Here is a 6,080-nt window from a genome sequence, read left to right on the forward strand (position 1 = left end):
TTTGCAAGTCCAAGTGTTTGTCTTTGTTGGTTTGTATGTCTGAAGTACCTTTCTTTCTCTGTTTTTTATGTCTGAATCTATTTGTTTGTATTTCTGGGTTGGTGTTTGCAAGTCCAAGTGTTTGTCTTTGTTGGTGTGTATGTCTAAAGTGCCTGTCTTTCTCTTTTTGTATGGCTGAATCTATTTGTTTGTATGTCTGGGCTGGTGGTTGCATGTCCAAGTGTTTGTCTTTGTTGGTTTGTATATCTAAAGTGTCTTTCTTTCTCTGTTTGTATGTCTTAATCTATTTGTTTGTATGTCTGGGTAGGTGTTTGCAAGTCCAAGTGTTTGTCTTTGTTGGTTTGTATGTCTAATGTGTTTGTCTTTCTCTGTTTTTATGTCTGAATCTATTTGTTTGTATGTCTGGGTTGGTGTTTGCAAGTCCAAGTGTTTGTCTTTGTTGGTTTGTATGTCTTAAGTGCTTGTCTTTCTCTGTTTGTATGTCTGAATCTATTTGTTTGTATGTCTGGGTTGGTGTTTGCAAGTCCAAGTGTTTGTCTTTGTTAGTTTGTATGTCAAAAGTGACCGTATTTCTCTGTTTTTATGTCTGAATATATTTGTTTGTATGTCTGGGTTGGTGTTTGCAAGTCCAAGTGTTTGTCTTTCTTGGTTTGTATGTCTAAAGTTTCTGTCTTTCTCTGTTTGTATGTTTGGGTTGGTGTTTGCAAGTTCAAGTGTTTGTCTTTGTTGGTTTGTATGTCTAAAGCGCCTGTCTTTCTCTATTTGTATTTCTGAATCTATTTGTTCGTATGTCTGGGTTGGTGTTTGTAAGTCCAAGTGTTTGTCTTTGTTGGTTTGTATGTCTAAAGTACCTGTCTTTCTCTGTTTGTATGTCTGAATCTATTTGTTTGTATGTGTGGGTTGGGGTTTGCAATTCCAAGTGTTTGTCATTGTTGGTTTGTATGTCTAAGTGCCTGTCTTTCTCTGTTTGTATGTCTAAATCTATTTGTTTGTATGTCTGGGTTGGTGTTTGCAAGTCCAAGTGCTTGTCATTGTTGGTATGTATGTCTTAAGTGCCTGTCTTTCTCTGTTTGTATGTCTGAATCTATTTGTTTGTATGTCTGGGTTGGTGTTTGCAATTCCAAGTGCTTGTCATTGTTAGTTTGGATATCTTATGGGCGTTTCTTTCTCGGTGGCCATAACCGAAACTAGTTGTTTGCATATCTTGGCATAGGTCCAACTGTCCTAGTACTAGTAATTTTTGGTTTGCGTTTATAAGGTGCCTTTCACCTTCGTTATGTCTGTCTGAACCATGTTGTTGTTTTGTGAGGGTTGGTGTTTGCAAGTCCAAGTGTTTGTCTTTGTTTGTTTTTATGTCTAAAGTGACTGACTTTCTATGTTTGTATGTCTGAATCTATTTGTTTGTATGTCTGGGTTTGTGTTTGCAAGTCCAAGTGCTTGTCATTGTTGGTCTGTATGTCTAAAGTGCCGGTCTTTCTCTGTTTGTATGTCTGAATCTATTTGTTTGTATGTCTAGGTTGTTGTTTGCAAGTTTTAGTGTTTGTCTTTGTTGGTTTGTATGTCTAAAGTGCATGTCATTCTCTGTTTGTATGTCTGAATCTATTTGCTTTTATGTCTGTGTTGGTTTTTGAAAGTCCAAGTGCCTGTCTTTGTTGGTTTGTATGTCTAAAGTGCCTGTCTTTCTCTGTTTGTATGTCTGAATCTGTTTTTTGTATGTCTAGGTTGGTGTTTGCAAGTCTTAGTGTTTGTCTTTGTTGGTTTGTATGTCTAAAGTGCATGTCTTTCTCTTTTTGTATGTCTGAATTTCTTTGTTTGTATATCCGGGTGGGTTTTTGCAATCCCTAGTGTTGGTCTTTGTTGGTTTCTATGTTTAAAGTGTTTGTATGTCTATGTTTGTATGTCTGGGTTGGTGTTTCCGAGTCCAAATGTTTGTCTTGCTCGTTTGTATGTCTAAAGTGACTGTCTATCTCTATTTGTATGTCTGAATCTATTTGTTATTATGTCTGGGTTGGTGTTTGCAAGTCCAAGTGTTTTTCTTTGTTGGTTTGTATGTCTAAAGTACCAGGTCTTTCTCTGTTTGTATGTCTGAATCTATTTGTTTGTATGTGTGGGTTGGTGTTCGCAATTCCAAGTGTTTGTCATTGTTGGTTTGTATGTCTAAAGTGCCTGTCTTTCTCTCTTTGTATATCTGAATCTATTTGTTTGTATGTCTGGGTTGGTGTTTGCAAGTCCAAGTGCTTGTCATTGTTGGTCTGTATGTCTGAAGTGCCGGTCTTTCTCTGTTTGTATGTCTGAATCTATTTGTTTGTATCTCTAGGTTGGTGTTTGCAATTCCAAGTGTTTGTCTTTGTTGGTTTTTATGTCTAAAGTGCGTGTAATTCTCTGTTTTGATGTCTTAATCTATTTACTTTCATATCTGGTCTGGTATTATAAAGTCAAAGTGTTTGGCTTTGTTTGTTGGCATGTCTAAATTGACAGTATGTATCAGATAGTAGGTGTGAATCTATATTTTTTTATGTCTTTGTTGGTGTTTGAAAGTCCAAGTGTTTGTCTTTGTTGGTTTTTATGTCTCAAGTGCATGTCTTTCTCTATTTGTATGTCTGAATCTATTTGTTTGTATGTTTGGGTTGGTGTTTGCAAGTCCAACTGTTTGTCTTTGTTGGTTTGTATGTCTAAAGTGCCTGTCTTTCTCTGTTTGTATGTCTGAATCTATTTGTTTGTATGTCTGGGTTGGTGTTTGCAAGTCCAAGTGTTTGTCATTGTTGGTTTGTATGTCTAAAGTGCCTGTCTTTCTCTGTTTGTATGTCTGAATCTATTTAATTGTATGTGTGGATTGGTGTTTTCAAGTTCAAGTGTTTTTCATTGTTGGTTTGTATATTTACAGAATCTGTCTTTCTCTGTTTGTATGTCATGGGCGGTGTGTCCACGACCAAGAGTTTGTCTTTTTTGGTTTCTATTTCTTAAGTGTAAGTAATTATCTATTTTTAGGTCTGATAATTTTTGTGTTCATGCCTTTGTTGTTGTTTTAATTTCCAAGTGTTTGTGTTTGTTGGTTTTTATGTCTAAAGTGTCTGTCTTTCTCTATTTGTATGTCTGAATCTATTTGTTTGTATGTCTGGGCTGGTGTTTGCTAGTCCAAGTGTTTGTCTTTGTTAGTTTGTATGTCTAAAGTGCTTGTCTTTCTCTGTTTGTATGTTTGAATCTATTTGTTTGTATGTCTGGGCTGGTGTTTGCATGTCCAAGTGTTTGTCTCTGTTGGTTTGTATGTCTAAAGTGCCTGTCTTTCTGTGTTTGTATGTCTGAATCTATTTGTTTGTATGTCTGGGTTGGTGTTTGCAAGTCCAAGTGTTTTTCTTTTTTTCTTTTTATGACTAAAGTACCTTTCTTTCTCTGTTTGTATGTATGAATCTATTTGTTTGTATGTTTGGGTTGGTGTTTGCAAGTCCAATTGTTTGTCTTTGTTGGTTTGTATGTCTAAAGTGCCTGTCTTTCTCTGTTTGTATGTCTGAATCTGTTTGTATGTCTGAATCTGTTTGTATGTCTGGGTTGGTGTTTGCAAGTCCAAGTGTTTGTCTTTGTTGATTTGTATGTCTAAAGTACCTTTCTTTCTCTGTTTTTTATGTCTGAATCTATTTGTTTGTATTTCTGGGTTGGTGTTTGCAAGTCCAAGTGTTTGTCTTTGTTGGTGTGTATGTCTAAAGTGCCTGTCTTTCTCTTTTTGTATGGCTGAATCTATTTGTTTGTATGTCTGGGCTGGTGGTTGCATGTCCAAGTGTTTGTCTTTGTTGGTTTGTATATCTAAAGTGCCTGTCTTTTTCTGTTTTTCTTTTTGAACCTGTTGGCGTGGGTGTTTGTGTTTATTTGTGTAAGTCCAAGTGAGGGTCTTTGGTGGTGTTTAGGCCTAAAGCTCTAGCTTTGCTTTTTCAGCTCTCATGTCAGAGTCTTATGTTCGTGAGTCTGGATTGGTGTTTGAAATCACATGCAATGGTTTTTGTTGGTTTGAATGACGGGAGAGTCAGTCTTTCCCGGTTGGCACGTCTGAACATATTTTTTAGTATGTCTGGGTTGGTGTTTACATGTCCAAGTGTTTGTCTTAGTTGGTTTGTATTTCTAAATTTCCTTTCTTTATCTGTTTGTATTTCAGAATCTATTTGGTTGTGTTTCTGGGTTGGTGTTTGAAAGTCCAAGTGTTTGTCTTTCTTGGTTTGTATGTCTAAAGTTTCTGTCTTTCTCTGTTAGTATGTCTGGGTTGGTGTTTGCAAGTTCAAGTGTTAGTCTTTGTTTGTTTTATATCTTAAGTGCCTGTTTTTCTCTGTTGGAAGATCTGAATCCATTTGTTAATATGTCTGGGTTGGTGTTTGTACGTCCAAGTTTTGTCTTTGTTGGTTTGTATTTCTAAATTTCATGTATTTCTCTGTTTGTATGTATGAATCTATTTGTTTGTATGTGTGGGTTGGTGTTTTCAAGTCCAAGTGCTTTTCATTGTTGGTTTGTATGTCTAAGTGCCTGTCTTTCTCTGTTTGTATGTCTGAATCTATTTGTTTGTATGTGTGGGTTGGTGTTTGCACGTCCAAGTGTTTGTCTTTGTTGGTTTGTATGTCCTAAGTGCCTGTCTTTCTCTGTTTGTATGTCTGAATCTATTTGTTTGTATGTGTGGGTGGGTGTTTTCAAGTCAAAGTGATTGTCAGTGTTAGTTTGTATATCTAAATTGCCTGTCTTTCTCTTTTTGTATGTCTGAATCTAGTTCTTTGCATGTCTTGATTTGTGTTTGAAAGTCAAAGTGTTTGTATTTTTTGGTTTGTATGTCTAAAGTTACTGTATCCCTCTGTTTTTATATCTTAATCTATTTGTTGTTATGTGTGGGTTGGTGATCGCAAGTCCAAGTGTTTGTCTTTGTTTGTTTTTATGTCTAAAGTGCCGGTCTTTCTCTGTTTGTATGTCTGAATCTATTTGTTTGTATGTCTGGGTTGGTGTTTGTAGGTCCAAGTGATTGTCATTGTTGGTATGTATGTCTAAAGTGCCGGTCTTTCTCTGTTTGTATGTCTGAATCTATTTGTTTGTATGTCTAGGTTGTTGTTTGCAAGTTTTAGTGTTTGTCTTTGTTGGGTTGTATGTCTAAAGTGCATGTCATTCTCTGTTTGTATGTCTGAATCTATTTGCTTGTATGTCTGGGTTGGTTTTTGCAAGTCCAAGTGCCTGTCTTTTTTGGTTTGTATGTCTAAAGTGCCTGTCTTTCTCTGTTTGTATGTCTGAATCTGTTTTTTGTATGTCTAGGTTGTTGTTTGAAAGTTTTAGTGTTTGTCTTTGTTGGTTTGTATGTCTAAAGTGTCTGTCTTTCTCTGTTTGTATGTCTGAATCTATTTGTTTGTGTGTCTGGGTTGGTGTTTGCAAGTCCAAGTGTTTGTCTTTCTTGGTTTGTATGTCTAAAGTGTCTGTATGTCTCTGTTTGTATGTCTGGGTTGGTGTTTGAAAGTCCAAGTGTTTGTCTTTGTTGGTTTGTATGTCTAACGCGCCTGTCTTTCTCTATTTGTATGTCTGAATCTATTTGTTATTATGACTGGGTTGGTGTTTGCAAGTCCAAGTGTTTTTCTTTGTTGGTTTGTATGTCTAAAGTACCAGGTCTTTCTCTGTTTGTATGTCTGAATCTATTTGTTTGTATGTGTGGGTTGGTGTTCGCAATTCCAAGTGTTTGTCTTTGTTGGTTTGTATGTCTAAAGTGCCTGTCTTTCTCTCTTTGTATATCTGAATCTATTTGTTTGTATGTCTGGGTTGGTGTTTGCAAGTCCAAGTGCTTGTCATTGTTGGTCTGTATGTCTGAAGTGCCGGTCTTTCTCTGTTTGTATGTCTGAATCTATTTGTTTGTATGTCTGGGTTGGTGTTTGCAAGTCCAAGTGTTTGTCTTTGTTGGTTTGTATGTCTAAAGTGCCTGTCTTTCTCTGTTTGTATGTCTGAATCTATTTGTTTGTATGTCTGGGTTTGTGTTTGCAAGTCCAAGTGCTTGTCATTGTTGGTCTGTATGTCTAAAGTGCCGGTCTTTCTCTGTTTGTATGTCTGAATCTATTTGTTTGTATGTCAGGGTT

Source organism: Artemia sp. Qi Xiang Cuo, chromosome 12, assembly GCF_049724085.1.
Source record: "Artemia sp. Qi Xiang Cuo chromosome 12, ASM4972408v1, whole genome shotgun sequence".
NCBI lineage: Eukaryota > Metazoa > Arthropoda > Branchiopoda > Anostraca > Artemiidae > Artemia > Artemia sp. Qi Xiang Cuo.